Source organism: Chiloscyllium punctatum, chromosome 28 (assembly GCF_047496795.1).
Source record: "Chiloscyllium punctatum isolate Juve2018m chromosome 28, sChiPun1.3, whole genome shotgun sequence".
Lineage (NCBI taxonomy): Eukaryota > Metazoa > Chordata > Chondrichthyes > Orectolobiformes > Hemiscylliidae > Chiloscyllium > Chiloscyllium punctatum.
In genome coordinates this window covers 71,785,476-71,793,026 of record NC_092766.1, presented here as the reverse complement: position 1 = coordinate 71,793,026, position 7,551 = coordinate 71,785,476, and the positions used below count along the sequence as shown (strand labels likewise).

The following is a 7,551-nucleotide window of genomic DNA, read 5'->3' as shown; positions in this document are numbered from 1 at the left end:
TACTTCGAAATATCAGGCAGTATTTCATATTGATTACTGTAAACGTTAACCTTTAACAAGCCATGACAGTGAAATCACTGAATCCTCATCACTATACGACCAGGGAAGATTTCTATTAACATCACCCTGGACACCATGAGATTCGCCATTCTATTCTCCCATCCTTCTGTGCGTGATCCCCTCGGCCCTATTCCGGTCTTGTTGGTTGGTTTACAGTACTGAGGCTATCCAATCATCTTTGTATTTCAGTTTCTAAAGGATGAGACCTTCTCCCTGAGCTGGCAATGTGCTTGCTCAGTGGTGATATCAATGTCCGTGAAAACTAGAAAAGTGCTTGAAATAGGCCATTCCTGTTTTTTATTCCAAGAACTTGAGGCAAACCGTTCGGCTGGACAGGAAATAGCGGGCGTGAGCAGTGACCAAGTTAGTATAAACTACAGAGTAATGGGGAAACAATGGGCAAGGAACACTGGGACGGGAGGGTCTGAATGCTTCCTTTCTTTGCTGTAACCAGACATTGGTGTTGAGCTCTGAAATGGGACAACATCAGACCAGTCGATGAAATCTTACTTTCTCCTTGTTTTCTCCAGAGGCCTGTGTCACACTTGGGGAAATGTGTCTGCGTGCTTCAGTCTATGGGTAAAAATGGGGTTCAGTTCTCATCTCAAACTTTAATCCCATTTATTATGTTTTACGAGATTAAAACGTTACAGAGAAATTAGCATTCAGGTGAAACGTCAGAGCTTACAGTTTTACAGACCAAGTACTGGGAAATGAAATGAAGGGACCCATTTCGGTGCTCTAAACACACGGTAATTCACTCATTTTTGAGGGGAAACATATCTGCAGTGACATAATTCCAAAAACTGTGTTATGAAGAAACGGTGCAACTGCTTCTGCCCTCATCCCTGGTGGTCTAGTGGTTAGTATTCTGCGCTTTAACTGAGTGGCCTGGTTTCTGAAAACGAAACGTGCCTATGAGCAATGTATTGGGCTATTCCAGGATTGCCTTCTCTGACAACGTGGGACATGACTGATGTTCTCTATGATATGGAAGTGTCAGTGTTTGAGTTAAGTTGACAAAGTTAAAAATTACACAATATCTGAGCAGAGTCGAGCGAGTTTATTTGGAAGCACTAGCTTTCGGAGAGCCGCTCCTTCATCAGGTGGGTGTTTTTCTGCAGAAACTTCGTGTGTGTGTCAACATGCGCGATCTTTTGGAAGATCATCTGGACTTTAACCGACCGTTCGTGGTGTCGACGGTACCCATGACTTGGAGGTATTGGTGTTAGACTTGGGTGGATACATTTAATAATCACACAGAGCCATTTTAGATTCCAACAGTTGACAAACACCTGATGAAGAAACAGTGCATGGAACACTGGTGCTTCCAAATAACTCTGTTCGATACAATCTGGTGCTGTGTGATTTTTACTCTGACAGCTCTTGGTAATTTTTAACTGGTCGAAGACAGTGAAAGAATTTTCGTTCGTGGAGATGAAAATTTCAAATATTACCCACCTCAGCATAACAAAAATGAGTAGGTTGGATGTGTGATGAATCTCCACAATGCGCTTGCGCAAAGTAAAGGTTGAAGTTACAACCGCCTGATCCGTAGCCAGCTATACAAATGGTTGTACCACGGGCCAGATGCACAGCTGAGATTTTACACGCGGCAGAGCTGTGGTGTTAACAAGGACATGAGCAATAGCAGGAACAGTCACAAGGTGAACAAAGAACCAAGATAATCACCATCATTCATTCACTTCAAATTATCTTAAAAAACAAGACCATTCACAATCTGATCAGCCAATCAATGAGGTCACTGCTGATCTTGGAAATTGCAACTGACTTTGCTGCGTTTTCACCATAATTTGAGGTAAACTCCAGCCTAAACATAACATCGCATATTCCCATTAATTTTCAGTTTAAGATTAAGTTAATGACCTGTCCGTACTTGCAGGAAATGAGTGAAAACGTCCTTCCGGTGATGTAATCAAGTCCAGAGTCGGCCAGAAAAGAAAAGACAAAGACATGAAACAACACTCCCATTTCTCTCTGTACCAATGCGTTTTCCTCAGTTGAATATTTTCAGGACTTGTCTTTACTATCTAAAGAATTAATTATTTTTCCGGGAAAGATTCTTCATAAATCAATTTACATCTGAGGTGTTGAAACATATTTTACTTTAGATTAAAATAGTTGAATATCTTTTCCCAAAGCCCAATGTCCCAATCCTCCCTCCTCCTCCATGTAAATACAAGCTGTTCCAGGTGATGTTGGAGCTCCCAACCTGACGTTCCAATGCTCCTTGCTGCTCCATGTCAATAGAAGCGGCTCTACTTGAAGTTGGAGCTCCCAGTCTGATGTCCCAATGCTCCCTGCTCCATGTCGGTAGAAGTGGTGCAGTTCAGGTTAGACCTACCACTCTGATGTCCCAATGCTCCCTGTTCCATGTCAGTAGAAGTGGTGCAGTTCAGGTTAGACCTACCACTCTGATGTCCCAATGCTCCCAGCGGCTACATGTCATTAAACGCTGATCCTTGTGAGGTTGGAGCTCCCAGTCTGATATCCCAATGTTCCCTCCTCCATATCAATATAAGCAGTCCATTTGTGGTTGGATCTATCACTCTGATGTCCCAATGCTCCCTGCTGCTACATGTCATTAAAAGCTGATCCAGGTGAGAGTGGAGATCCCAGATGGATCTCGCAAAGCTTCCTGCTCCATGCCAACTGAAGCTGCTCCAAATGAGGTTAGATCTTGCATTCGGATCTCCCAATGCTCCCTACTGCTCCATGTCAAGAGAAGCTGCTCCATGTGTGGTTGGAACTCCCAGACTGATGTCACAATGCTCCCTGGTCCACATCAAAAGACGCTGTTCCAGATGAAGTGGGAACTCCCATCCCTGGCACCTCACATACTTCTATACCATCATAGAAATACTGCCCACTGAACATTTCTACCACTGGAGCCATTGGTGGAATATCCGCATCATGAGAACATAATATTATTTTTAGTCACCACCGAATCATTATTTCCAAAAGTCATTCTTCCTTATACCTTATTTAGCATGTGCATACTGCAGTCAATCCGAAGTAAGATAATGGTGCTAATTGATGTATGCTTAATAAAAATTACATCCTATTTTTCATGTTGAGTAACTGCGACTATGCAAGGACAATGTTTATATTGAAATCACACTTTTATTCCAGGTGAGAGAATGTGGTTAGCATTATTTAAAATGAACTTGTTCTCTGTGTAAAATGATAAAATAGATCTCAATTTCAAAACTAAATTGCTAACGTTGTCATCCATCTTGAAATGTGGTGTCTTTTTCTTTCAACCAGACGGCTATTATAACGAAAAGTCTATTCATGATATCCGTATAAAGACACTTTAAATCGCAAGGTTTGTGAAGGTTTGTAGCTCAGGTTGAGGTTTAGGGTGTAGGTTTGCTCGCTGAGCTGTAGGTTTGATATCCAGACGTTTCATTACGTAGCGAGGTAACATCATCAGTGGCGACCTTCAAGTGAATCGAAGCTGTTGTCTAGCGCTTTCTAATATCTTTCTCCTGGATGGGGTTCCTCGGGTTTGTGGTGATGCCATTTCCGGTTTGTTTTTTGCGGGGTTGATCGATGGCATTTCGATCTATGTGTTTGTTTATGGCATTGTGTTTGGAGTGCCATGCCTTTTGGAATTCTCTGGCATGTCTTTGCTTAGACTGTCCCAGGATCAATGTGTTGCCCAAGTCGAACCGGACTACCAAAAATCCATAAACTGGCAGCCCCGCTCAGACCCATAGTCTCATTACTTGGAACACCAACATACAGACTGGCCAAAGAACTACACGCAAGTCTGAAATACCTCACAGAAGAGTCGCAGCACTCCATCCACTCCACCTAGGAATTCCTAAAAATCATCAAAAACACCAAAGTGGAGGAAGAGGAAGCAATGATCTCATTCGACATAACAGCACTGTTCACCTTCATCAACATCGACCTGGCAAAGGAAACACTTACCACACTTTTAGAAGAGACAATCACAGACGCACCAACAACCATCAATCACATTACCAACGAAAACATCATGAAGTTAGTGGATTGTGCCTCACCACCCACTTCATCTTCAACAACATAGTCTACAAACAAACCAACGGCGCACCCATGGAATCTCCGCTATCAGGATTCATAGCAGAAGCGGTAATGCAAAGACTAGAACAAACAGCCCTACCAACAATCAAACCAAAAATCTGGGTCCGCTACATAGATGACACCTTTGTCATCACAAAACGAAACAAGATAGTAAAGACATTTTACATCATCAACAACACCCTCACAGGTATAAAGTTCACCAAGGAGGAAGAAACCGACAACAAACTCGCATTCCTGAACGTCACAGTAGAAAGAAAGGACAACGGAGAACTACAAACCTGCATATACAGAAAACCGACAAACACTGAGCAAATACTTAACTACACCAGCAACCATCCCAGCACACACAAACGAAGCTGTATAAGAACACTATTCCAACGAGCCACCACACACTGCAGCACAGACGAACTTCTGAAGACACAGGCGAACCACCTATACAACGTATTCGAGAAGAACAGATACTTAAAAAATACAGTGCGCAGATTCCTCAAGAACAAACCACGACAAGCAGACCAAACACAGCCAGAAACCCTAACCACCTTACCATACATCAAAGAAGTTTCAGAAATGACGGCCAGACTACTCAGACCCCTCGGAATCTCAGTCGCACACAAACCGACCAAGACTCTCAAACAAAAACTAACAAACTTAAAAGACCCAGTACAACCCATGGACAAAAACAACGTCATCTACAAAATTCCATGCAAGGACTGCCACAAACACGACGTAAGACAACAGGAAGAAAGTTAGCCACCAGGATATACGAACACCAGCTAGCCACAAAAAGACACGGCCTTCTCTCCCTCGTAGCCCTACACACGGATTAAAAATACCAGCATTTCGACTGGGACAACACATCTATCCTGGGACAGGCTAAGCAAAGACACCCCATAGAATTCCTAGAGGCCTGGCACTCCAACCACAATGCCATAAATAAATACATAGATATACATGCCATCTGTCAACCCCTCAGAAGACGAACAGGAAATGACATCACCACAAACCCCAGGAACCCCATCGAGGAGAAAGATACAAATAGAAATCAGGAGACGACAGCTTCGCTTCACTTGGAGGTCGCCACCTAGCCAAGTAATGAAACGTCTGAATATCAAAGCTACAGCTCAGCGAGCAAACCTACACCCTACATTTTAAATCATTTTTCATGTTTATGTTGCATGAATCTGCGGTTATTGATCCACAGTTTAGTTTCACTCCCTACAGGTAACATGCTGATTTCTCCAGTTGTTCATGGTTCAATGTGATGCATCCAGTGTGTGCATAACGAGAGGGAGCTTGTTTCCCACATCTTGTGTTTATCTGTGCCTTATTTCCAGCATTCATCAATGGCGAGAGCAAGGGGCGAGGGCGAGACCAATGTGTAAGTCTTTCCGTGCCCATGCACGGCACCCACATTGGCAATTCTCCACTGTGCGTTTACAGCTAGTTCTCAGTGCCCCTAAACCCACGCCCTGCCCCTTTTGAAATATCTCCATTATTTTGTGCTGTCTCGCTGTGCTCTTCTCACCAGGATGCATTACTTCTCCTCAACGTCCTTCATATTTCATCTGACAAAACATTCATTAAGAATCCCTTTGCATAAACATGCACTTCGCAGCTCTCGGTATTTGATTTTCCTGGATGTCTTTCATACGAAAAAACGTTCTCAGCACTGACTTGAAAAAGAAAATCGCGTTTCTTTTCATTATCCCAAAGCAACCTCCATTTCAACGCAGTTTAGTTAAAAGGTACAAACTATTCTTTGAGATTTTGTAATCGCGTCAATGCATATAAACTGACAATTGGAGTTCCACCTTCAATCATCTGAAAACAGCACCATTGAAAGCCGTTGATGACAGCGACGAGAGTGGGATTCGAACCCACGCGTGCAGAGCACAATGGATTAGCAGTCCATCGCCTTAACCTCTCGGCCACCTCGTCAGAGGCATCGGGTAGGCTATGACCTTATCAATAATTGAAATGCATAAATTATGCAGAGCAGCAGACATTTCTCCCGATTGTTGGTGAAATGAGAAATAACACAGTACGGTTCCAAGATGATGGTCTGACCCCTGGGTTGTGGGGCAAGTGCACTCCCACTGTCACACTATGCACACAGTGATCTGAACAAAAATGAGGAAATGAATATGTAACAAGGTCTATTGAATTCTGTGCAGATTTGAAGTCAACGGAATGAAGAACCCGAGACAGCAGGAGGTGTTCTTTCAATAAAGAGTTGGACAGAGCTCTTAAGGATAGTGGAATCAAGGGTTATGGGGATAAGGCAGGAACAGGATACAGATTGAGGATGTTCAGCCATGATCATAATGAATGGTGGTGCTGGCTCGAAGGGCAGAATGGCCTACTCCTGCACCTGCTGTCTATTGTCTATTAAACTGCCTGTCAGGAATTGTTTTCCAGACTGGAGGAGAGTGCATAGTGCTCAATATCATTATTCGGAACACCTAATTTCCGCTCAGATGTTTTTGACACGCACTTGTGAACAGAACAGACAATTTCAAAATCCGAAATAAGGCTAAACTGACAATTGAACTCAACAATGCAAAAACCTTGAGCTGTATCATTTTCCTGGGTCGTGCGACACCAAGTCACTGTATGATCACAGCAACACAGTGAGCAAGTGTCAGAAGGAAAATGAGTGTTGTGCCAGAGCGCATACTGGGAGCAGCAGGTGACACACGGGGAAGTGCATATCCCACAACAGGAACACTTCCCAAACAGCGGACTGCGGTGGAAGGATTCAGAGGGAGTTTACACTTTGAAATTCGATGCCAGAGACACAATGGAGATCTGTCATTGAGTCTGTTCAAGATGAAGATTTTAAGATTTCTACAGATGCAAAACAAAATCAAAAGCTCATGGGTTAGTGAAGGCAAAAGATGAAATTGTACATTTCATCAATCTACCCATCTTTGCAATGAGTACCTCACCACTTTCCTCACTCAGGGACTGAACCACTGGTGAAGATGATCATATAATCCCCGTTACTAGCAATGGAATCAGAGAAACTCGGTTTCCCAAACGTTAAGGTAAAACCAGGAATGTGGAGGTAAGCATTAATGTGTTGCTCCTGTGCTGAAGGTGACCAGTGCACTGTATCTCTGTTTCAGTATAGTGGGTGTGCTGTGCAGAAGTTTCAATTCTGAGCCTCACATGGAGCAGCTTTAATTTGTCGTCGTGTTGAGGAATACGGACAGAAGGTGATATTGAGCAAAGCTAAGTTTATGGGAAAATACCCGTGTTTGTGGATTGAGAAACAACGTTTTCTGGACAATGACTCCTTGATCAACAAACATACTGCAAGTATCTAAAACGTGAAGAAACATATGTGGAGAGAGAGCCGAAGGTGATTTTTCAGCAGATGGATAACGTTTCCCATGT

The 7,551-nt window shown here is 43.2% G+C and overlaps 1 non-coding gene across 1 annotated transcript; it reads right to left on the bottom strand.

Moving 5' to 3' along the window:
- Positions 1-6,008: 6,008 nt before the first annotated feature.
- Positions 6,009-6,090, bottom strand: trnas-gcu (transfer RNA serine (anticodon GCU)). Its single transcript has one exon. It is a non-coding gene; the product is annotated as a tRNA-Ser (tRNA).
- Between the last annotated feature and the right edge of the window lie 1,461 nt (positions 6,091-7,551).